This window comes from Buteo buteo, chromosome 8 (assembly GCF_964188355.1).
Source record: "Buteo buteo chromosome 8, bButBut1.hap1.1, whole genome shotgun sequence".
NCBI lineage: Eukaryota > Metazoa > Chordata > Aves > Accipitriformes > Accipitridae > Buteo > Buteo buteo.
Genome location: NC_134178.1, coordinates 39,365,595 through 39,390,559, shown reverse-complemented (window position 1 = coordinate 39,390,559; position 24,965 = coordinate 39,365,595). Strand labels below are relative to the sequence as shown.

General features: G+C 41.8%; 2 protein-coding genes across 7 annotated transcripts in view; one reads left to right on the top strand and one right to left on the bottom strand.

Moving 5' to 3' along the window:
• Nucleotides 1-24,965, top strand: part of FILIP1L (filamin A interacting protein 1 like) — a 212,393-nt gene that overhangs the window by 9,187 nt on the left and 178,241 nt on the right. Inside the window, exon 2 of one of the 6 annotated variants that reach the window (XM_075034234.1) lies at nucleotides 14,883-14,972. The exons of the other annotated variants lie outside the window; for them this stretch is intronic. The gene's annotated coding sequence lies outside the window, so the exon portion shown is untranslated. The remainder of the gene's footprint in view (nucleotides 1-14,882; nucleotides 14,973-24,965) is intronic. 6 annotated transcript variants of the gene reach the window in all.
• The window catches only part of CMSS1 (cms1 ribosomal small subunit homolog), a 244,960-nt gene that overhangs the window by 42,001 nt on the left and 177,994 nt on the right, over nucleotides 1-24,965 (bottom strand). The gene's annotated exons all lie outside the window — the stretch shown is intronic.

The window sequence follows — 24,965 nt, the reverse complement described above, 5'->3', positions numbered from 1 at the left end:
GTCCCTGCATGGAGGCACAGCAGAGGGGCTGGGTGACTCCTGCTGTCTCAAGGCACTGCCTGTCATACAGCTGTAGAAACATCCTTGCTCCCAGCAGCACCTACCCCTATTAAGGGGTACCGAGCCCCTCATTGCTACACCACTAGGCCAAATGCAGCCCACGTCTGCCAGCTGTCCACTTTCATTACCTAAATCTTTTGAGAAGATAGGCACCAGAATTATGACTTTTCCCCTACATAAAAGAAAAGAAAAGGCTAGGAGCAAGAAAGAGTAAGTAACTTCATATGCTGCCTTACCCCAGTGTATCCATAAAGCTGCCAAAACCCAACCTAACATAAAATAAAATAAAATAAAATACCAATTAGATTCGTTTTCCAGGGTGAAACTGTTCTGTGTAGGATTAAAAAAGGTAGCTCACTTCTGTGTAGAAGCAATGAAGCAAATGTGATTTAAGAGAATGATAATGGATTTCCTTCGACAATGGGAAAGGTACAGACCTAAGCTCACATCTTAGCAAGTCATCCAGTTCAGCAATCACTACAGGTACTCTATTTTACAGTTGTCATTACCACAAATATTACAGGAATCATTTGCTACGATAAATAATCACAGAATTAGGTAAAGGCAACAGCATTCTCAGGAGCATGTAAAATTATTCCAGGCTGGAAACCAGTCATTCATGCCTAGCAGTAATTGTTTGCGAAACCAATGCTTAGAGAGTTTGGACTGAAAAACTCAAAGAGGAGAACGCATCAAATTATTGCCACTGACCAAGGCACAAAACCTGAGTTTTTGATTTGCAGAGGCAGTTTCTGCACAGATTTGCAAGCCTGAAGCTTTTTTTTGACACACACCCCCTCCCCACTGAGCAACCAACCGAGTACCTAGTTCAGGTTTCAGAAGAGCTCGAGTGATGTATTTAACACCCGCTGGGTACACTGCCACTTACACTGTGTTCAAACCAGAAGAAAAGAACAGCTGCTGCTGCTCTCCCTGCCTCAGGTAAAGCACCAGGAGTGGGAACCCCCCACCAGGAGCATGTGAAAGCACCAGCACTCACATGCTGCAGCCTCCAGTGATCTAGAATTCCCCTCCTAATTTTCTGTTCTTCGCTCATGCCTTGTCTTTTAACTGCATCCAAGGATGAGCAAAGGCAAATAATGTGGTGCGCTTTACCTGGGGCTGACCCCAAAAGCCGCTTCAGAACTGCAAGCTTGGGCAGATCCTACCCAGGATCCCTGAAAGGAGCCCAAAAGAGCTTGAGCCTACAAAGCCTTATCACTCCATGGCTCTGAACAATACTCTAGCTGCTAACCGAGCTCCTCAGCAATATCAAGAGCAACTAATGTCCCAGGATTTTTCTACACAGCAGTCACTAAGAAAGTGAAGATAAATTAAAGCAGGGTGGGAAGCTGAAGCGTGCTGCCCTCTGGCCTAGGTGATCTTGACAGAATTCAGGTTTTCTCAGCTCCCCTTAAGCTTAGAGCCCTAGGAAACATACCTTGGCAGGAGGTTTGCCCCAAGAAAATGTGTTGCAGGTAAATCCATGGCTGTGTTAAAAGTCACCCACCTCTAGCTACTAGCCCAGGAGGAAGGGAGCCAGCATTATTTCTGAAAACGGGGAAGAAGAGCTTCTTCCAGACAGAGAATTCTTTTGTCTTTAGTCTTGTACCAGTGCACCAGTACAGTACCAGTACACAGCACCAGTGCTTTATGAACATGTGTAATATAGTAATAAAGATGCTCATAACTCCAAACTGTATCTATCATGAGAACTCCTATCCCAAAGAGGAAAGCGACAAAGAAAATGCTGCCTTAGTGCCAGCATTAGTTTTACTGGCTTTGGTTTGTTTTTTTCAAAAACTATAGAATCTGTGCATCTCCTTCTGCTGAAATTGCTCATGCACGTGTTGGGAGTGGAGACTGTGCATTTGAAACAACCAAATCACAAGCATGCCCACCAAGTAAACCTTGCAGGGATGAGGGGGAAACTACATGCACAAGAGTCTTCAAGCTGCCTACACATGCAGCAGCTGCCTCCCACAAGGTCACTGGAAAAATCCATTCAGCCATTCTGATGGCTTTTAAGAGCAAGTAAAATACAGACAAAAATACAGGGCGCTGGGGGGGAAAACACAACTCAGACAAAGCAAGGCATTTTTGGATAGGCTTAGACAGTTTCTGGCCTATTTTAACACCACTTAAGATTGGCAGAAATTTTGTGGAGGAGAATCATTTTTGTCTCCACCATTTGAGGAAGATGAAGATCATGGCTTCATTGCACAGACCAGCCTTGGTAGGGCAGTAAGACACAAGGTGCAAGAGAGGTAGGTCAAAAGTCTCCAATCTGTGTTTAACACAGAAAGCATTCAAGAGATCAAACAATTCTTCTTTTAACCTCCAAATTCAAAATGGGAAGCAGGAGTGGCTGCAGAGGATTTTCATTCAAAAACCAGCCACTGTTCTTGTTCGTGAGTCAAGACTTCTGTTAGCATGTACTTCAGGAAGCTCACAGTACCCTTGTACTCTGCTACACAAGTAGGAAATAAAGTTCCTTCTGCTGTATTCCTGTGTTGAATTACGGGGTCATTTTTCAAAGAGAGTTTTAAAGTGTACAGAGCTACAGTTGGACATGATCAGAAGTCCATAGATCTGTCTGCTGCATTCAACACGGTCGACTACAATGTGTGAGCAACTTGCCTGCAGAACCAAACAGGAGTCAATCTGAATCTGGCTCAGATGGTTCATCTCATTCCTCTCAGGAGGCCTAAAATAGGCAGCTGCTCCTCCTCACTAGGACTGCTTGCCATGGCATCCCAACAGATTAAGCTCCATTCACCATGAAGCTATACATTATTAATCTTATCTGAAGCAGACAGTGCTGACGCCCAGCTTCCTCAGTGTCTGGAAGAATACCAGCTGTCTCCAGCTCAGCCTGAGTAAATGGAGAGAATGTGTGCACGTATCAAGAGCAAATCTTTCTTAAAACTTTGCAGGATTCAAAATCCTTCCCCTCTTCTTTTCCCTATGCACTATCACAGCAACTGCCTGGGATTCATACCCCACTCAATCTCTCTGCATACCTAGGTGCAAGACTCCTTTTTGTATCTTCTGCTTCTAAGATAACTGTGCTACTTCCTCTCAGACAAGGACCTGGCCCCAACAGCCCATCCATTTGGGTTTTTTTGGGGATGGGTTACTGTAAGACTGTCTTTATCAGACCAACAGAAGGAGATGGCCAGATTATGCAGCCAGTGGAAGATATGGCAGCACACCTCCCAAAGTGCAGGAATAGACACTGTAAAGAATTACTGTACTCAACAATTCCTTAGCTTTTACCTCTTAGAAGTCCTTCATGGGCTTGGTTCTAAGGCTCAGCAATCTCTATGGTCCTTTTTCTTCATTGGCCTTGGAGCATTACAACCAACAGACACCACATAGTTGCTAGTGTTGTAAATAAAAAAGTTCATTTCTACTGAAAGGCAACCAAGTTGAGGAAGAACTTTTTACCTCGAACTTAAGAAATGGTCCGTAAGGGGTACTGGATAAATCTCGTATTCATCAGCCCTTCTTAAAAGTGGTCACAATCAACTGGATGGCAAATTACACAAAAGCCAGGAAGAAATGGATCTTTACTGACTTACAGATGACTTTTCAAAGCCTCTAAGAATCTCAAAGATATTTTAATGATTGTGTAGACATGGTATAGACAGGTGCAATACAAATACATGGCTCAACAGGTAGATTAAGCCCTTAAAAACCAAAGAATACTAAGCACTGTAGCTAATTTTGCACAAAAAACTTGTTTATTGGACCAGTTTTGCATTTCAGGATGCAGTCCAGCAGTGAGCTGGTTTATGAACAGTCACATCAAGACATACATATCCTGCATATCCCATCCTCTTGAGAAAAACAGGGGTCTCTACTGTGGCAACATTACATGTGAGGAAGCACTATTTTTAAATAGAAGCCTTTCACTCTGGGGTAAAATTATTTCAACAGTTTTTGATCCCCTAAATCAGGGACCAAAACTTTGCTAGCAAGTGGGAACGTGTTCTACAATTTGAAATGTTACAGCCAAGCTGATGAAAGATCATTCAAGCAACCTTAATGGCTCCCATGCAGTCATTTTTACTGTAGAAATCAACTCACCATGTTCAGGTCTAATAAAACCGTATTATTTGTTATTATGGAAAATACACTAATTCTACTCACTATTTCCCCACAGGTTTACAGCACTAATAAATCTGGATTTATGTCATTAATCTCTAGAATTAATGACTGACTACCACTAAGAGTGCAGTAGGTGGTGATTAAAGCAATAGAAATGCCCCATAATAGAGATGTTATTGCCTTTGTGTGGGGAGGCACCGTGTGGCAAGTGAATATTAACTTCAAAGATCCAGCTCATTTTACACAGTTGGGTTCTCCGATGAAAGGTGAATTTTGAGCATGTTAGTGTAATAACATGCTCCCAAGATTATTTTTTTTTTTGTAATTATAATGAAACACTATGGCTGAATAGTATTACCCTCACCCACTTACATCATCAAAACAAGATGACATCGTTCCTTTATTTTCTAAAGCTTATTTTTGGCAAAGCGATTCATCTGTTCTCTCAGATACTATTTTGAAAGCAAGATTAGTAGATTAAGCCATTTACCTCCTCAAGTATTGTGCTTTTTACATTGCCATACCTACCACACAGCTTCAGGCATGGCAAATAAAAGCTGTCTTAAATCTGTGACTACCTTAGAGCTGTTTGACAGGGCTCTTGGAGTAGGCTGATAGTTTTGTAACATGAAGTCCCAGGCTTAATCCTGAGTATAAAGTACTTGAAAAAATAAAGATTTCCAAGTAGAAGGCTGAAACATATTACACATCCATACCCAAATTCCATAAGGCAAACCTATTGATATATATTTACCTGGCAAGTATGTATGAAGGTGTTTGACTGTTTATCGTTGTAGCAAAGGAAGACTAGATAAGCATGTATATCTCATCAAATTAGCTATAGCCTATAGGCTTCCCCACACTCGTATCTGGGTTTGACCCTTAGAGTCATCTGTGTATTTCTATTAAGATACATTCATTAAGCCTTCATCACAAGGCAAAGACAATTAGTTTCCTCCATTACCTGATTTCCAATTAACCAGTGGTCTTAACAGTCTGATGTCTCACATACTAATGTAGAGAGTTGGAGCCAAGATCAGCCTGTTTATACAGGACAGAAAGCAATTTAAATATACACTAATAGAGAGAGTTTGATTTTAATTACATTAGACACAGTATTTGCCCAAGCAAAAGCATAAGGGGAGTACATTAAAAACCAAAACAAAATAAACCCCCCAAAACTCAGCTGTTGAAAGAAAATTACGGTCACATCTCTCACGTTAGAAATGTTGATAAAAGAGTTCAGAGTTGCTTCCAAGGTTATTGTAATCCTGAATATGTACTGGCTGTTCAGACACTGGTCACAAGATTTAAAGATAAAACAACATTTAGTTTTGTATAGATCTGTTACTTCATGTAAAATTAAACAAGTTACTTGCTTTTTTTGTTGTTTTGTTTTGTTAAAACCAACCACCATTCAGCATGTGTTTAAAAGAATACACATTTTACAGGCATCTTTTAATCAATCATAGCAATTTGTAAACCCATTTCAAAAATAAATATTTAGAGGTCATGTAAGCAATGAACTCAAAGAATGGCTTAGATCCAGGCATTGTGTAGACTGAATGATGTGATGCTCCAGACATTTTTCTGCCCATGTGGTGCCATCAAATAATTTTGGTGTTTTTTTTAAACAACATGACAAAAATTAAAAAAGGAAAGAAAGAGATATATGAGGAACCGAGAATTGTGAAATGAGACGGGGTAATGCAAGAAGGGTCATATCCCACCACTCAAACATGAGCCAGCAGAAGGGAAGGAATGAGATAAGAAGAAAGGTCAGAGCAGCAACCGTGGCCAGTTCTTTTCTTGGAAAGAGCTTAAGAACAAAATTAAAACAAAAAACAACCCTTACGCTTCTTTTCAGGCATCAGCTGCACTCTCTTCTTACTAGTTTGGATAAGACTTTTATTATACAACCTTTTTTAATTGCCTACTTGTACCCCAAGATACTTGAAGAAAGCGCTGAAAAAAGCGCTGGGGGCTCAGCTGTCATCCCAGCATTAAGTGTCGTTGGCAAAATACTCTGCTCCACTAATTATCCTTCCTTGATCAAAGAACTTCCTGGGGGTCAAGGAAAATGGGAAGGAGAAACAACACCTTGCTGTTGAGAAATTATCTCCAATTTCGGACCACAGGACAACTCTTAAGAAAAGTGCTGCCTCTACTTCAGTTCAGCAAGAGCACAAGAGACAGTGGTACCTTCTGATTTTGACAGCCACGCAAAAGACCCTCCCTGGCCTCGCCACCAACCTTGCCAGGTCTCTGTAGCAATCTGCAGCAATATACTTCATTGGGCTCCTCTGCTAAATTAGTTGCAGATGCTTCTGTAGTAAATCTTTCCTTAGTCGTGTGCTTCAGAAATAACGAACTGGAAAAGTCTGCTTCATAGGCTCCATATCAGCCACAAAAAACTGCATGAAACCATGAAGTCAAGCCCAAAGCCCCCCAGAGAATTCTGGAGCACCACCATCACATCCCGGTTTTCCAATTTCATCCACTCAGCTGAAAGGATGTTTAAAACCAACATTTCTGGGGACAAAGAAAATCTCATTTCATTCTTCTCTCATTATTGAAGTGTGGCTGAAACCTTCTATTCTCAGAACAGCCAAAAATAAATAAATGCTGGTACATGTAGGGAAATTTTAGCCTCAGAAGTGGAATTTCTCACAAGAACTTGTGAGCAGCTGAAGATGTGGGAAGGAACACTATTACTTGCTCTCAGCTAGAGCAGTTGCTAACATGATTATATGGGCTCCCTTTAAAGTCCATTTGCACAAAAGGAGATGAGTCTGTCAGTAAATAGCAAAGTATTTATCAACATACCCATAAACCTCTCTTCCTGGAACTGCCACACAGCTGAATATCATCTATGAAAGCAGACCCAACGCTCAAGGTGAATGTCATCTAAGGCCCTCCTGTAAACTCCAGCTCTGTTTCAGACCCTGAGATGCTGTTTCTTAACAGCGCGACACGGGCCATCGTGCTGGAAGTCAGTCTGTTTCTGGGAAATGCCATTGCACTTCCACTCCTGACTCTTCTCCTTTCTCAGGTTTACCTCTATAGCTGAAAAGCTTGTTTGGTGCTCCAACTCATCTATACCGTGACTTAAAGTGTTAAACATTAAATCCTTAGTACTTCATTTTGGGTTTAAGGATGAGATTGAGAATCTCATAAACCCCAGGATGCTCAAGCTACAGCTTAAACTACAAATCACAGTCCTTTTCTCAGCACCTTCTGTATTTATAATGAAATAAATTCTACAAAGCTCATGAGAAAAAAAACTTCTATACAAGTAGAGTGAGATTTCAGAGGACAGCCATAATCTCTAATGCAAACAGGTATGCCAGAGCACAGAATAGCAAGATGATTTTCTTCAAATCACACACCAAGTCAACCGCAAAGCCAGGAACAGTATGCAAATCTCACTGACATGGTAGAACATCAGTAAGCCCACGTGTGGCTTTTCTGCTTATTTATTGTACATGTCTCCACATCTAGTTATTTTTCACATGCTGATTATGCAAGACTGAACTATGCTTCTCCCACACATGGGAAGTGTTACATGTAACTGCTCGTTATTTTCACTGAATGCATTACCACCAGAGTGGAAATCATACCTTTGAATAGCCTTAGTCAATTAAAATCCCAAGCCTTTATGCTTGCAGTTACCATATTTCTCTTATGGTTACTAGAAATATTACTATATTTCTCTTATTTCTGAAAACTCCTTGTGGTTAAATAGGATAAATCCCTCCCCTCCCTTACTACTTGTAAGGTAGCCTCTCCAAGCGTCCACTGCGCTGTACTCCACAAGGATTAAGTTTGAGTGACAAGATAGACTCACAAAAAAAAGAAAAAACAAGCCATCGAGCATCTCCTGTAGCGTTAGTGGCACACAGGCAAGGAAGCCCAAACAGGCAGGGAAAGAGAAGCTGCTGTACTCTTCCTACTCTCTGCCTTGCATGTGCAAGATCCCTGTTTCTCAGGGCACTGGCAGTGACTCTTTCTCTCACACAGAGCCCACAACGTGGTTCCCACTACCCATCCCCTTTGCTTTGCTTCTTAGGGAAACGGGGCTTATATATGACGACCACAGTATCTGTGCGTGTATGTCTATGTCTGTGTACTGATCCCAGAGTTTTTGTCTTGGCCCACAGTCATTACACCAAGGTTTGACAAAGGGCCGGAGAAAGCAAATTCTTGCAAGTTCTTACAAGTTTTGTGAAAAGAGGCAGGGAGGCAATTCTATAATTATCCTTGCAGAAGGCGAGGCTGGCATATGTGATCCCAGAGAGAGGGGAGAATCCCAGCAAATTCCTCAACCATGGGAAAAGTTTCAGCTGAGACTCACAACCACTGGACACAAATTTTTAGGAGAGTAGGCATGTTCAACCCCAGTGCTCAGAAAACTACTCGTCTGGCTAGGCAGGCACTGTAAAACACAATCATTCGAATGATTTATTCCATTCTTTCTTCTAAGAAATCTTTCCCAGCACTAGAACAGGAGGGAGCAAACTGGTGGGTGACACACACATTTGCTAGCACAGAAAGGATCTTTATAAAAGCAGATTTTCTATTTCCCAGATAAAGAAGAAAAAGGGCCAGTGACAGGGTTTTGCAAGGGATCCTGCTGGTTTCTAAGCCTGTCTTTTCAAACACTTTGCATGCGTATAATTTCAAATACAGAAAAGCATCCATTCTGAAATAAGCACCATGGTAGAGCCAACATACGTGTTTTGGGATAGCTGAGTTTATTTTCTCAAGGTCTGTATATCAGAGCAGAGATATCTATTGTGAGTATTTTGATCACACATCCCCAACCAGCACTGGCCGTGGCTGCTTAAGGAAGGGGGGAAAGGGGAAGACTGACCCCCATTATCACCCCTATTCAAGTCCTGCCCCTTAGTTGCCCATGCCCAGTTCAGCAACAACACACCAACCTGGCAATGACCCCATTACTCGTGCTGTTTACCACTAACCTTGCTCATGACGATCCAAGGCAGTCACAGAGGAAACGCAAGCCACTCACCTGGCAGATCTGCAGGCACTTGTGGGAAGCAGGCAGTGACCTTTTCAGCCAGCAAAAACTACAGCAGGAAGACAGTGCTTGAACAAACCTTATCATGCGATAGAAAACTTCCCCAGTGGCATAGTAATGCAAGGGGATACTATTTCCCACCAGCAGTTTACTATATGAGGATGTAGCCTCAGTACAAAAGGACGTACGGACATCCAGGCTAAAACAGTTGTAACAGACCACAGCATGCACACTCTTCGGACTCTTGAGGAGTTCAGACCTGGCCAGGCACATATCACATTGCCCACCACACCAGTACTCCCTTGAGAACCAGGTATTTAACAATGTAGACAGCCCTTAGGATACAGGCAGCACACTACGGAGGACTGGAGACTCAGACACATGGCTGCACTGCCCAGAGGGTCTCACTGGTTACTGAGAACTGAGCTTTGCCACACTTTCTCTTGAACCTTCACCCCCCCAGAAACTGAACAGCCAGTATAGCAGGAGAGCTGTGGATTCCCTACAGCTCTGTCCACCTACCTCAACTGCATCAAGTCTTGCTACCTAATACCACCCCCCTCTCTCTTCACCCCACCGATAGCTTCTTTTCTTTCCCCCTATGAAACTTTGAACGCTATTTTTTACATGTAGAAATTACCAACATTGACAGAATTCTCACATTGCCTTTTTTTTTTTTTTTAGATAAGCTTTCTGTTTGCACTAAATATATCTTTATCTACTCCAACCCTCCATGACTCAATCTCTATCTATAAATACTTTAATGGGAATTATTCCAGTTATTTTCTAGTTTCCCAGGTGATGACATGACAGACCTTCAACCTGGTCTTGTGCAATCAGCATAGGAGAGGTCAGTGAATTGGCAATAACAAAGTATTTGAGAGCCAGCAACAGGGAGAAGGAGTTCAGATATTCAATGATAATGCAACTAGCACAAATGCATGCTTCCCTCCTCAAAGACTCCAGCATAAGAAAAAGCTTTAGGAGCAGATCCTTCACACCATAATCCCCTACACTGTTTTGATCTGGTTACCTAAGCATGGTTTGATTTTTTTTGCCTTCATCTGCAGCTAACCTGCAACAGGGGCAAAGATCCGGTGTCTGAAGTCTAGAGAAAGGACCAAAATTCAACAGTTCCTACACCTCTGTGAACCTTGTAGTAGAGAATCAGGCCAGGACCTCAGTTTAATCTTTTCACCCTGGTTTTCACTTGCTTTTGCACTCCCTAAGCTGATAGCTGCTTCTCATTTTAGAAATTTGGGATGAATATGCATTTCTTGCCATGCTGGGCTTCAGGCATGCCTGCCACCACCAAAACGGGCACTATGTTGCTGTTCCACAGCACGCAATGGGCAAACTGTTCCAGCAAAGTTCTTCTTCCAGGACTGGGTGACGATACTGGCAGTGAATATGGGCTACAAGGGACTCCTGAGCAAGCCAGATCTCTGATGTGAGAAGAAGTGGGCCAGAAAGACACTTGTGTGAGACAAGAGGATGGGAGAACACTTCTTCCCAGTAATACTGAGAACCTGAAAAGGCTCGAGTTTGACACAGAGATATGCAGAGGCTGCAATATTTCTTTCTACCCCCCCCCTCCATTCATGAACTCCTGCATAGCAACATGAGACTCCTGAGTGGGAAGCTCAACAAAACACTTGAACTTCTCTTTGCCCAGGAGAGCCTGGTTAGTTCACCAGAACATGGGAATCTACATGAAAGAAAAATGCAGCAAAATATTTTTAAAACATCAATTTAAATCCAGAACAGTTCTCCCTCCTCAGTAAGGCCCCATGCAGCCGCTCCTGTTAGCGAGGCACTGGAAGGGGTGGTATTTCAGGCCTATTCTTCAGTAATGCTCTAAAATCCCTGGCTATGAAGCGAGTCTGCCAATCAGCCACCTCGCTCTGCTTGCACGCAAACCCAAGTCAAGTAACCTGAGGAGACATTAGCAACTCAACACTCACCGCAATTTCACTTCGTGGTCTGACCAAGTGGCACCAAGCACTTAACCACAGCTTTTAACAACACCACGCTCCACACACTAATCCCTCCTTGATATTTCACATCAGCTCCCACTGTGAATCAGCACAGACGGCAATAGATTTTGGCTTAACAAGCCAACTCAATTGCACTTGCACTTTTTGGAGCAAGGAAGATTATCATTCCTACCTAAGTTAGACCATGATCCTGACTGCAGTCCGCCAACCTTGTCCAAATGGTGTTTTACTGGAGCTCATGTGCAGCCAGGGGTGTCACAGCTGGGACTGCCTGAAAGGCCCGGCTGTTCCCTTCAGGAGAAAACACCGAAGGAGTTGATGTCATTTACACATTACCTGACTGATGAGCAAACTTGCTGGCAGCCAAACACAACACAACAGTGACACTTTAAAAGAAGTGTTCAGGACATGTTTTTCATTACCACAGTCAATCCAGCACACCACTGCTGCCTCCACCTTATCCCACTGTGCAACAGACATTAACAAGCTAAAGTGATAGCAACACGTGGACGATGAAAACATTCCACCAGTAGACTGGACTATGCCGAACACTGAGTGGGAACATCGGGTTAGATATTTTCTGTACCCTGAAGTGTTTTTTCATGGCACATTAGACTTTCTGATCTTTTTTTTAAATTAACAGTTGTGCTCAAGCTCCCTGGGGCTTCTTTTTTGCAATAAGGTAGAACTTCGTAAGTATAAAAATCAGTTCAAATAAAATATAAAAAAAAAAAGATAAAAAAGCCAATAACTCTTCCAATATTTTTCCCCCCAAAAGAATGCATTCTAATTTATGTCTTCTGATTCCCTCTGCACCTTCTTTGCTTTAAAAATATGACAGTAGAAATGGACATTCCAACAAGTCAGAACTTCAGTAACACGCCACAAAGCACTTACTTACAGCATTAGGCATATATATTATATTGTAGGTCGAAACTCTAGATCCGCTCAGAAGAACTGCTGTGATCTTGCATGATCAAAACCTAACAACATCAAATTTCTTAGATCTCCAGTGGGTGAGGGGAATGAAGGAAGAAGTTCAAAGGCCTCAGGTCCAGAGCAAGGTGATGCCCTGAGGCAGTGTGGCACAGAAACCTGTGCAGCCAACAAGGTACAGGAAAACAACTCATTCAACTTCACCATCCAGCAAGGCCAGGCACTTTGAGAGGTACCCATGGCATTTACACCTGCCTGGTCAGAGGGAGCTCTAGATGACTGTTCAAAGCAAGGCTCCTACTCGCTTATCTAAGAACAAGTCTTTTAACCACCCTATTTAAGAGCAAAGCTTTTGGAGGGAAGACTGCTCGTGGTGGGTATGCCAACAAACTGATAGCTCTGCCAGCACTGAACGAGTCACTTATCTGAAGACAAGACACTGCACAGTGTCACTTGTAAAACGAAGTCAGTTATTTCCTTCCAACTGGCATCTGAGAGCTGCCAATAGCAATAAGAAAAGTATTTAAGAGAAAAAATAAGGGAGCACAAACATAGGGATTGGTTGTAAAATTAGACAGTGGGTTTTTTTATTACTGTTACTATTTTGAATTGCAAATGGAGTCAGAACACATTCTCCTAGTGACAACGTAATTTAAGCAGTCTATTATTCAGTACTATGTCAAATCAATATTCTGGAAAATGTTAACCTCCATCCCAGGTTCATCCCCCTATTCCACCCCTAATATACTCATTCCAAAACCCCAGTATATTTAATCCCTGAGTTTATAAAGCAGATAACATAAACGCTATTGCACTCAACTCAAGGGAATTACCAGCACAGTACTCTTGAAATCTCTAAGGAAACTCCTGCTGGGATAATATTTAAGACTTTAGTCCCCAAAGCAACATTTCTCAAATGACCTCAAGCCTAAAGCTACCTAAGTTGCATCAAAACTGCTCAGACATGTTGTTGCTGGCATCAGCTCAAGTTCTTTTAAAATATAGTTAAGATATGCAATAAATAGAGAACAATGAAGTCACCACATGAGAAAGATTTTAAGAAGTTATCTATCAGAAAAAGCAAGGCAGATCTTGCATATAAACACGAACAATCATTTTACAGGGTGGCTGAGTGCCCTCTTCACTTGGAGCTTGCTCAGCTGTTATGCTCTTCAAAGTACTGCATGCCTTACCCTTCAGCTACTGATCAAGGACCAAGATACACGTTAATATGTAACCTGCCAGAGGTGTTTGAAATTCCATCTGATCCTCATCAAAGGAAAAAATTCCTCACCCTTATTACAGAGTGTAAAAAGTTACCAAATGCCCCCAAGCGGCATGGCTGCCCCTCTGGAATATCGCCTTCCCCCCTCTGCAACACCATCAGCTCCAGGTGAACCACATGGGTTCTCTATGCTATCTCCACCTTTCAATAGTGGCTTTGAACCAAGAATGTTGCTATTGAAGAACAAGGGCGGAAGGGCTGAATCCCAAGATAAGTAAGCGGCAGGGCTGACCTCATAAGCTGTTCCCTAGGGCATACCATTGGGATCGTATGAGGTTCCTGGAAACAGTGTACGAAAAACAGACACTGAGGTTTTACAATTCATAGGCAGGAAGTAAACAACATTTAGCAGGAATTAAACACACTTATTATTCAAAGAACTTTAAAACACAAAACCCACATACAAATCATGCTAGGGTTAAAGCAGTACTTAGATCCAATAAGGCAACACAGCAGGAACAAGTCACAGCAAAATCCACACTTGTAGTGTACGCACATGCGCACACTTGTGAAGGCATAGAGCGAACTACAGAGGCAGCTCTCTAATGCTTTTCAAGAAACATGGCCACTACATTAGAAAAATAAGACTTACAGAAGCACTTAGTTTGGTTCAGATCCACTCCCAGAGAAGTTAGGAGAAAAAAACAACAACAAAAACCTCTAAAACAAACAACCCACTTCAGTGGGAAGAAAATCAAGCTACTGACGAGCACTTCTGAAAATCCTCCCCATCCTACTAACACGCTCTGCTGAGAGCAAGCTGCGTGAGCTGTCAAGCATTTCAGCTTTTGTCCACTTTGAGGTCTGCCCCATGCAGATGAGCCTCACCCCCGAGATTCTCCCTTTACACATGGCAGAAATCGACTCTAAATATTTAAAGTATGCACTTTAAACATTCTCTAATACTGAAGATTATCCGTCTGTTCCAACATGCCACAGACTTTCAGGGCAAATTAATTGGAAAACAAAAGGTTTGAGAAACATCAACAATACAGAAAAAAAGCAGAAGATACTTATCATGGGCCTAGAATTTGATGCCTATCACTGCAGCAAGCCACGACCCTATATTCAAATTTCTTCACTGTTTTCTACTGTGATGACCTCAAGGACAAGTATCTCTAGACCTTAAAACAAGGCACCTCAGCTGCCTAAGCTGCAGCATTAGGACCCGTAGTTGGAAGCATCTGGCATTGTTCTTGTTCAGTATACTCCACGACAAGCTCACGCAGACCACGCTGAAAATTGGTAACAAAACCAAAACAAGTTCTGGATTGGTCCCCTGCCACCTAGTTGGTCTTAAGATCAAGTAAAACCAGAACAATGATACTGAACTAGGAGAACGAATCACAGAGTGATGATTTCAGGGAAAATACTTTAGTGGGCTTTTTTATTTTGCGTGGGTTAAATGGGTTTAGAGTGACCCTCCCTAAACCTTTTATTTTTTTTCCAGTAGGTTGCAAGTTCTTCTGAGCAGCTGAGGAAGACTGAATACTCACTCAATACTCTGAGCTCAACATTTTTGTGTTTTCCTCCCTTAGAGGTAAATTAACTACTAAGGAAGAAATAATTTTAAAAGTACAATACGCAGTGCTTATATAGTGTCTTCTATCAGCAGAACTCAAATAGCTGCATATACTTTTTAATGCACTTATCAGCCACAAATCCAGAAAACTGGACTTGCAACTACTCACTCTTTCACAAAAGATAACAGCTTTTGGCAAAAAAAAATAAATTGGTTTTTCAGTACTAAAAAGCCATAGTTTTTAGGACCATAGGAAGATAAACAGCTTTTGATCAACTCCACCTCATGCAGCCAAAGTCTCACTCCCAACTAATAAGAAAAAATGTTCTTGATGTAGCCAAGCTGCACTACACTGTGATCTGGGTATTATCCTGGTGCTGCGACCACTTGATTCATAAAAATCTGGATTTCTATAAAAAAGCTGATGGGACACAAAAATCTCAAGTGACAGGTACACCACCAGGGCACTGAGAACCTCTCAGCTCTGAGTCCACACATTACAAAATGTAAGCATCTACATTAGCTTCTGGAAGAGAACAGACACATACCACAGGGCATCCCATGGCCAACTTGCTGCTCTGTCCCCCTGGCTTTAAAATTCTACATAGAACTGAAATAAACCCAGCTCAAAGCAGCCTTCTGAAAACTCAGTGTACTAAAAAGTTGTTCCATTCATATGTTCCCATGTCCTAAGAGACAGGTTAAAACATGATAAAAATATTAGCAATTAGGTTTTAGGGACTGTAATCTCACAGATGAGAACAGAACAATTTCAACTGAAGTCAATGGAATTATACCCACTGACATGACATCACAACACAGCACTCAAAAAATACCTTAAATCTTAAAATCCCCAGATGCAAGGTCTGTGGCCAATGTCTATATTAGCCACACGTGCATTATCCTGAAAGGAGGTTTCAATTATTTTTATAGTGAGATAATGTTCTCTTGACGATCCTAAAGTCTTAATAGCATATAACAATTAAATTTCATTCTTAGGAAGACAATAGCAAACATCTGCAACTTCGAATCTATAGAAGAATTAGCAATTTTTCCATTTTAGTCATGAAAACGGTGACTTTTCCATAATACCATAAAGCTACTGACAAGCTACGTAAAGGAATTTGAGGGGGAAGCAGGGGGAAGTCTTCTGCAAGGCCAAGTGCAAACTGGAAGTATTACACTTTGCCAGTTGCAAGAAAAATGGGAAACAAAACACTTCATTTTGTAATAAAGTATCAGCTAACATACTTAGCAGAAGGAAACCCGTTCTTCACCAGCCAAACCTGACTTTCATTCGTTGAACTAAAAATATATCTGCAAAGGTTTGTTAATATGGTTGACCTCAAAATTTGGCACTTACTTTCTTCCAGATGCAAAATAGCTCAAAATTATGCATTTTCAGGGCAGGATCCAAAGGCCCCTCTACCGTCTATTCCCCACAGAAGTTAATCACCAAGCATTAGTGAACACAGCCAATCCTGGAGACTAAGGAAACACTGTCATCCCCACTTTGGATAGAAAATTGAGCAATTAGTCTCCTCTGTGTTTTCTACCATATACTTTACAGCATTGCTATGCAAGGTTTAGCACACTGCATGATGCCACCACTGACCTTTTCCCAGTGCTGCTCTCCCATGTTTGGTCCTGAACTAATCAGAGGAAAGAAAATAGTGCAGTCATCAGGACTGCAAGCAAGTGTAGGTCCGTCCTTTCTCCTCCCCTCCCCACTTTCCTTAAGATCAGGTAAAAAACCAACCAAACAAAAAAAGGCAACTATACATTCGTAGGAGAAGCACAGAAAAGGTAACTTGAAGGTGGCAAAGCTAAAGCTTGTTTTTCCAGTGGAAAAATGGGGAGATGACCTATCTTAACCAGCAACATCACTACAGGTCAAGCCAACTGTTCACCTCAGCCAGTTAATCCAAACTACAGTTTGATTTGTCCGTGCTAGGAATCAAAGAAGACATAGCTCACTAAGGATTCCTTTTAACGTGTCACCTCAACACTTATCATGCCATCGGTGCGTGTGTGGGAATGGTCACTCAGGCCCAGTTCCTGTCAGGACTGGCAGCACCAGCAGCAGCATCTTCAGGCCTTCTTCTGCACTACGGACATGTGATTAAAAGAACTAGTGTATCACCCCTATTTCTCTAAAATGTACAATCCCATAATTTTCCTAGCATGATCCTGGGGATGAACAGACAGTAAGGTTAGTTGTGTTCACGCCTAAAGAAAACAAACTCCAGTTTTTGGAGAATAATGTTCCTTTCTTCTCTAAATGACCATTCACCAGCATGGTGGTAATGTTATGAGGGACCTCATCAGTATGTCCTTTCCCTGCCCAGCTCACCCAAAATAGGGTCTCCCAACTCTGGAGCAGCACAGTGACTGCAGAGCCATGCTGCAGCAAGAACGGAATCCCACCGGGCATCCTTTTCAAAAGTGCTTAGCAGAGGTGTGGATTTCATTAGCTGCTCTGCAGACCTTGGGACCCCGAGTGTTCATTTAGATGGAGATTACCTGCATTCATGGAAGGAACGAATCCCAATCCCCACCAGCAGCTCTACCCCACTACACTAATAATGATGTACAAATGACAATCTGCCACCCAATGTGACCACCTCTGAGCTGAGCCAGTGGTATATAAGGCCCTTTTTAAGACAGAAATGCAGAGTAATGCATTCTCCTACAGCTTAAACCCTTTGGGGATGGGTGGAGAAAACACCTTCTACCAGCAGTGTGGAAATTCTTCAGGCAAGGATGGAAATATCTGAGAAGAGGGGAAGGGAGCAAAAGACAGCAGCTTCATTTCCTGACCTGACATGGACCTTAACAGACACTTAAACGAAGTTAGTCCAGGAGAAATGCTGCATATGGGAAAACGTCTGTGTATCATGGACATGGCACTGAGAGAGCTGGTCGGTAATTACAGTCTCAGCCTCTTCAGATTTACTTTTTAGCAGAAAGGATAGCCTGTTAAAAACTTAATCTTCTGCAAACCAGCAGGGAGCAGGCAGCCTTGCACTCATTCTTCTTGTGAGAACTTTCAAGACCCAGTAAAGGTGACACAGAATTATCTCATTCCCACTCTCAGAAAGTGTCACGAATTCATTCAGAAACTTAACTATAACCCATAGTTATAGATGCAAGGAGCTCAGTTTATGATGCATTTCTGCATATATATTAGCACAGAAACACACAGTATAACACAGATTCAGAAAAACAAACACCCTTTTAGATGTGGGGCTGAAGTGACCTCAAACGAACCTGTTCCAGATTAAAGAGGCACCCTTCTGAAGTTCTAGATAGGAATCTAGGACCCCTGGGTGACAGATCTACTTCTGCGACGCATGGAAAACCAATAAGCTTGGCTCTACAACCATGCCTTGCGGGGGTCCAGGAACAAGTCTAATTCCATCCCCACAAGCTGTCTGACTTCCCCTGAGGACACTGAATGAGACTGGCCAAGAGCAGGAATTTAGAACAGGCTGCAGGATAGTGGTTGGGACTGCAAACAGCCCAGTCTACATTCAGGGCAAAGGCACTCTGGCCAGTGGAGTCACAGAGAAAGGGGCAGAGCTGGACAGGCTCCCACCCGCAGCAAGGCAAAGGCTCCAAGCTCTGATGCAGCCCTCTTCAAGGACTTCAAAATGGTCACAGTGAACACAAGCCCTCCCTGACTTGTGCCAACTGAGCATAAGATGGACCTTAAAAAGATTGAGGTATGAAGGATCAGGAATGCAGACAGATGAAGTTATGTGGGATGGTCTACAGGGAACACAATGTCTGCTCCAAAAAACCACCCTACTCGCTTCCACTGAGTCGCTAAGGTGGAAAATACAGCTTTTGCTCTGTTCCTTTTGAGAAGGGAGCCACTGCAAGGCTTTAATGGCCTCAGTGGGGATCTCCTCATTAGTCATCACGGTTCACTATGAACCAGAGGTACTTTCTGTGAATGGCCAAACCACAGAGATGGAACGGATTTCTTTATGTGAAGCAACCTCCTGCCACAACATAGACACTATCAGCTAGTGTCATCATCCCGCATTTTCTTTTGTCAGTGAAGATGCTCAGTCTGACCGCTTGTGTGTCAAACAGAGGGAAAAGGCCTGCTGAGAAGGAAGCTTGGGATCGTTTCTTGGCAATGCGCTCTAGCCTGGGCTCTAAACCCCGACACACCACACGTAAGCGGGTTATGCTCTTCACCCAGCAAACAAGGAGGTGCACCTCCTCAGCAAGGAATGGAGCTCTCACAGCTTACATCTGGCTACAACTCTGCCAAGTGAAAAACACGAGGCTGGAAACTGGGCTGTCCCACAGCAACAGAAATGAAAACCTACAAAGATGACAATGCAAAACCAGTTAAAATTTGCAAAAGTAGTGATGCAAATTAGAAAGGCTCGAGTAACCTCAAGCAAAGAGCAACAAATCCGAGAGGAGCTCTGGCTTGCCAAGACAAGAGGAGCAGCTGAGCGTGCGAGGGCGAGCGCTATCCACTCCAGCTGCCTATGTGCAGGACGGAGGGAGGAGGCAGGAGGTGCACGGGATCCCCCCATTGTAGGCACTGCTAGCTCTAAAGCTTCTCCAGCTCCAATGGCAGCATAAACACATGTCAAGGGAAAACATACAAACAGACAGCTATACTGGAGAGTACGCTTTTCCCCTATCAGACGTAGTTTAGAGTCCCAGCTGTTTGATTCCTACCAAATTTAAAAGACTAGTCAGCTTATTAGGACAAATTCCTGCGACAAGCTGATCTTACATTGCCGATGACGTAGTGATCTTATATTGCCAAGGATCAAGAGTACCAGCAGGATTCTCCAGGCACATGGACACTAAGGGATAGAACTCCCACAGCTTTTCTTCTGGGGTGACCTTTAACATCAATCCAATATAAGTTACAACACTCCCAAGTACATAAGTATAATAATCTGGCAGATTATACTCTGCTCTGTAGGTTTTTTTCTCCAAAGAATTTACAGGTTTGGATATTTTTTTTTTTTAATAACTTCAGCATAGCTAGTGAGAAGTTCAATAGCCCCCCCCACCAGTTTTGGGCTATGTTTGTACAGTCCAGTAAAAGAAACTGCTGTAAAGTGGGCACAAATTTTTACATTAAAAGGAAATTCATGAGGTCCTACCCTTGCTTCTCTATAGAATTCCTCCAGCTGTTTTGATATCTGGGGATGTATATAAAACCATTAGGAAGCAATAGATTCATCCCAGAGCAGAAATGACACTTTTTATTGGCGTGGGGGTGAGGAATGGGGAGAGTTATAAATCACACAGTCATTAGGCATATGAGACATCTCAAAGACAAAATGGAAACAGATGGACTAAATTTTTCTGTAGCCACTGACAAAGGAAGCGAGTATGGTTATGTAGAAATGACACATCAATATAGCTATTACTCAGTGCATCAGTACTGAGCGACTTGGTTCCATTATGCTATGTTTAATTCAGAGGAGTAAAGCAGTCCCTCCATCTGAAAAATTTATTCCAACACAAATTAAAATCCTAAGGAATTAAATGTAGCAAGTGGTTTAAAATACAGTCTAAAAAAAAAACCCATAAAAAAAGGATGTTTGTCTTATATGAGCCAAAGATATATAGTTTGATAGTTTTTGCTTAATTGCTTAATTTTGAGGCCAAGTCTTATTTGCACGTCTGTTTCATTCAAACTAAAAATGAGGAAAAATATATTCAGGCCACAACAATCTTGCCTATAGCTAACTTTTATTTGTAACAAGGCTATTTCACTCTACTTTTAACTTGCTTTTCAACTCCAGTTCCTTAAGATGCCTTTGCAATGAAAAAAAGATGGTAAAGTTTGCAGATTGACTTGAGTTGACTTCCACTTTACATGTAAACAGGAGCTCTTCACAGCTGGCTCACAGTAACACCCTCTGATCACCCCTTGACGACAGCTGTAGAGATCCACCACCACAATTAGCCACGAAGAAACAAGAGTTGGGGGAAAAAAGCCTATAGGCCAACTGGGTTTTTTTTCCTATCTTGCATTCAGAGATGACAGAGAGACATAACTCATTATGCAGAAGACAGTACATAGCTCTGTCCTGCTTCATTGTAGCTGAAGTTCATGTTATATTACATTGACGTGGCTGCAGAAAAGTAAGCACAAAAGCAATAAATTACTTTCCTAAGGAAGCAGCAGCTACCTAAAGAAATAAACTAGTAGATTGCCAACATCTTGCATCACCATACCAGGACTTTAGGTCATGAAGGCAGACAAGTGGGTACAGAGTCAGGTAAGCAAAGATATCATTTATACTTCAGAAGATCATATTATGTGATATTTCACAAACTTTTTCCTAGTGCGACATTTTAATGGGTTCCATCCAGTTAAACAGCTCCAGGATGAATCAGTGATACTGTAAAGGAACTAAATTGCCATCCTGTTAGAAAGGATGCTAAAGACGAGAGGAACACCCACAAAAGCAGTAAAGGAAGGCCTGTCTTTGTAAGCCTGTAATTGCACAGCTCTGCATCGCTGTGTAACCTATTTTAAAACCAATCGGGTTCTTGTTTTCTCCTGAGTCTCTCACTCTGAATCTGCCAACTTTTCCTATCCTTTAGCTGATCCTGAGCATTCACATCTCTCTGACACCTCAACCCTATTAGCTTGGCTAGCCTACTGGGGTCTTTACTGTGCCTTTGATTTATACAGCAATTTTTCTGTTAGTACAAAGAAATCCTAACCAAAGTCTTCAAATAAGGCCAATACATATGCTTATAGCTAAATACAATAAATCTGAGAATTGAAGCAATACAGCAGTTAGATCAATTACATTTTCTTACAGTGACTAATAATTTCTTTTGTGTTTTAAAAGTAAAGACTTACAGTCAACTGAAGCATGGGAAAATATTTAATGTGATTTTCCAAAGCACAGCGTTTCTGAAGCTCTGCCAGTCGTGTAGTAGATGGAACGCAGCATTACGAAGTATTCTCACGTGTAACCACAGTGACTTTACGATACAGGTTATTTAAAGCCTTGTGAGATTCACTTACAATTCTAGGTAAAGTACATTTCTTAAAGTATTTCACTGGCAACTGTCTGAATCTGCGTTCCAAAAACTGAAGTGCAAATTTCACAGCCTCTAGCCCTGGCAATTCACATCCTATAAAATAATCAGAAATTTTTATCTTTTACAAAATAGCTAGGATCCCATGCCCTTGAAGACAGTTTTTCTATTTTGTTCCCTAAACAATAAAAATACCACAAGAGCTGCTAGCAGGTTGGAAGAAGGTCAACGAAACTAGTGTCAGGGGCTTTTATTTCCTTTCTTTTAAACTCCTTGGGGAGTCTAGTGATCATAACTTAGCAAAGTGCACAAGTATGTTGTGTAACAGGATTGTTAGATCTGTTGGCTTCAAACTAAAAAGACTATAAAACAAAATTCCTATTATGGATATTTCTTGATGCTTGGTGGTCTGTCATGCATTCCCACTACAGATAGTCATTTTCATCCTCTTGCTATTAAGATCTCTGATTAAAGAGTATTGCTGCAATACTTCCAAGAAATTACTGTAATTTGGGAATTTTACTTTTGGGAAAAAATGTAACAGAATAATTAACATGTCTATCAATTCCACTCTCTTAATTAATGCCAAAAGTGGAAGGGCTGAATTATTAACCGCTTGCTTGCTTTAGCTATCACACTGACAGAATGTCGGACCCACTTCTAGCATTTCAGCAATGCCAGAACCCAGAAACTTCCCCTAATTCTGTCCACAAAGACCTGTCCGAATGGGCAATGCAGACCCACAAGAAATGTCTGAGATCAACATGTGTCTTAGAAGCATCTGAACTAATATACTTTACTGCTGATCCACACAAAGGGAAAGGAGACAAGTTTGAAGCATATTTTGTGTCTACGCTTAAGCAATTCTTGGGTGAAGCTTAATTAGCTGGGTTTGATCTATGAAGTTCTCTCTATCTCTGTTCTAACTGCTGAAGGAATGCCTTGCCTTTCTTTGTCTGGTGGGATGGACTGAGACTTCCCATCCATAAAGACAAGCTTTCCAAAGCTTTCCTTATCAAATGCTAAATCTCTTTGGAGAGCTTGTATGTACAGTAATCCACTGCTGTGGCCAGCAAATGGTTTTGAAGCTTCACCAGTGTGACTGAGAAGAATCCAGCCCAAGTGCCATAAATACTATAAGCCAAACCTTAGTCACACAGAATTCAATGGCAAACTTCCTATTGATTTTGTAGAATCCAAAGTTTAGTTTCTAGTTACAGAAACTTATCCATTCAACACAAAAGGAATCTGACATTAGACTTCCTCAATATATATACTAAAGCAAAGCATTTTGCTACATTTTCACAAGCACCTAATGTTGAAAATATCCTTCCAAAATTAAAATCTCATATCCTTTAGTATTTCTTGCGAAGTATTCCACCTTCCCACTCTCCTGGTACTTTACAAGCAGGTTTTAACATCATAAAACAATATACCCAGTATAAAGTTCATCACGTATAGCAGACTTCTCTCAAAGAAGGTGAAATCACAAATTCTGTGGGCAGTTTAGTAGTTTCTCCTCTAAATAGCTAAGTCAGTCTTTCCCCCCAAAAATGTAAAGCAGAAGTTTAGATCTACACATATAAATTGAATACTATTTCTTTAACTCCTCAGAGGAAACACCGACACCTAATAATAATCTTTATTAAAAAACAGACAAGAAGAAACCCCAAAACAAGAACTGCATTTCCTTTTGCATGGAAAAAAGAGGAAAAATATTGTCAAAAGAAGTTACAGCTGAAGGAAAAAAAACTTAAGTGCTTACACATCTGCTAGAATTATGAGCATCTTACTCACCGAACTACACAGTCTCCAGCTTATCTGACATGGCTCCATGAATGCGTCTCTCTGCTCCCAGTAGGAACAGTTAAAGAGGTTTTAAAAGTCTCCGAGGACAGTTTAAAATGAATCAAAAGCATAGAACCATGAACAAAAAAAGCGCCTCAAATAAGTCTCTGATACACATGGAAAGATCTGATTTTTAAGCACAGACAATAATTTATTAACTCTGAAAATGTTTGACTGGCCTAGACATTACCAAGGACTTTTTCATTCCTAAATAACTTATTTTATCAAATGTTCTGTTTAAAACAAAACCACAAAAACACTCCGTGTGCTTTCCACCAAGGAGAAAGCAGCAGAAGAGCATCCTTTTTCAAGACTGATGGTAAACATACACTGTGTCACGTGTGTAGGACAGGTTTTCAGGTAACACTGAAAGAGAAGCAGCAGCTCTGAAGCTGGTGTGCCAGAAGCAGAAGCACTGCACATGGGGGTAAACTGTAATCTGCATTCACCAAGGGTAGGGATAACAAAACAGAATTATTCATTTCTTGGAAAGGCTTCTGGTTTCCATTTTCGAGCCCAGAAAGCGTTCGCTCAGCACAGCCCAGTACTTGCTACTGCTGCCCCTCATTCTTCAGGTACAGAAGTAGGCACACCCACACTCATATCATAACCTCCCAGCTAATAAAAGCTAACCAGCAATAATATTGTCCTGGTCACAAAAAAGAGAAAAGAAGCATGACAGTCAGAGGAGACAATAGGAGAAAAGCTGTCCACGGTGAAAGGTAGATGATATCAAAGAGGAAAAAGTCCCTCTGACAGCAGCTGCTTCTTGTTCACTGTATGAGCTTCACTCCCCAGACTTTTCGAGTCAAGCACTCAACAGAGTGGGACTGAATAAAGATGCACTGCAAGTCTTTTTTTAATGCCCAGGAAAACAGTGGATCCTGAGAGATCCAAAAGGAACTTGCTGGGGAGAACCACGGTGCAGTTTCAGGATGCAGACAGGAGAGCAGCATCTTTCTATAGCCCCCACCCCACAAACACTGTAGAAGCCTAGAGCAGCTCCAAGCTAAGAGCCAACCACCAGCCACCAATGCAGTCTACATCGACCCGCAGTGCAGGTCTGCCCAGCTGGTAAACCTTCACGTCCTTACCAAGTTACTGGCCTCAACAAAC